Here is an 891-nt window from a genome sequence, read left to right as displayed (position 1 = left end):
GAAGTTTCTGTATTAGTTAGATCTTACCATAGTTTGCGCGACGAAGAACAAGGTGACAACTACAATCGTTTTGGAAATCATTGTCGATTGAGAAAAGATGCAAATTTGCGTAACCGATTTATACGCGATACCGTGCATGATTAAGTTGGATAATCGTAGTGTTAACTCAGGTTTCTTTTTTGTATTCTTAATTGAGTGTAAAACGACCGTAATTTAATTTAATTATTATTTTGTTACGCATCCGTTTTGCATATTAGAAACCAACAATTTTTATAATAAACATACATAGCAAAAGTTCGCTAAGTTGGCTGAAAAAAGAAACAATATAAAAACTATTTTATTTTAATATTTTTAATTTTCATCCTTTTGTAATTTCTCTACATAATTTCAATTTACCACCTTTCAAAACATTTCTCAAAAGTGGCTTTTTGGAGCTTTTCAAGTTTTAAATTATCATCTCTTCATTGGAAGTGAAGACTCTTTCCTTCATTTTTTTTTAAATTTTTGGAAACAGCCAGAAATTATAGGCGTCAGGCATTTCTGTGTGAATTTCATTAATGCCAGAGAGTGCATGAAAGTTGTTGGTTATTTCAGTATTGTGAGTGAGCGCATGATTATGATGTAAAAAGTAGCAACAAATTTACCCTTTTTTCTGGTTTCCCAAGAAATTTTTGAAAACATGTAGTAAGCAACTTTCTGTGTACTACTTAGCAGTTACCCTCTGACCTTTTTCAAGTAAGATAGCAGTTAGTAGTAGTTATTATAACAAAAAAAAAACAAGTATTGATTCTGAATTTATTAAATATAACAGAAGTTAAAAATTGTTTGGAAAAAAAACAAATAATTGTAAAATTAAATCAAATCTAAAGGAATATATTTAGTGGTTTTACT

The sequence above is a fragment of the Nicrophorus vespilloides genome, unplaced genomic scaffold (assembly GCF_001412225.1).
Source record: "Nicrophorus vespilloides isolate i.1.1-1 unplaced genomic scaffold, Nicve_v1.0, whole genome shotgun sequence".
Taxonomy (NCBI): Eukaryota; Metazoa; Arthropoda; class Insecta; order Coleoptera; family Silphidae; genus Nicrophorus; species Nicrophorus vespilloides.
Note: the sequence above shows the minus strand (reverse complement) of the source record.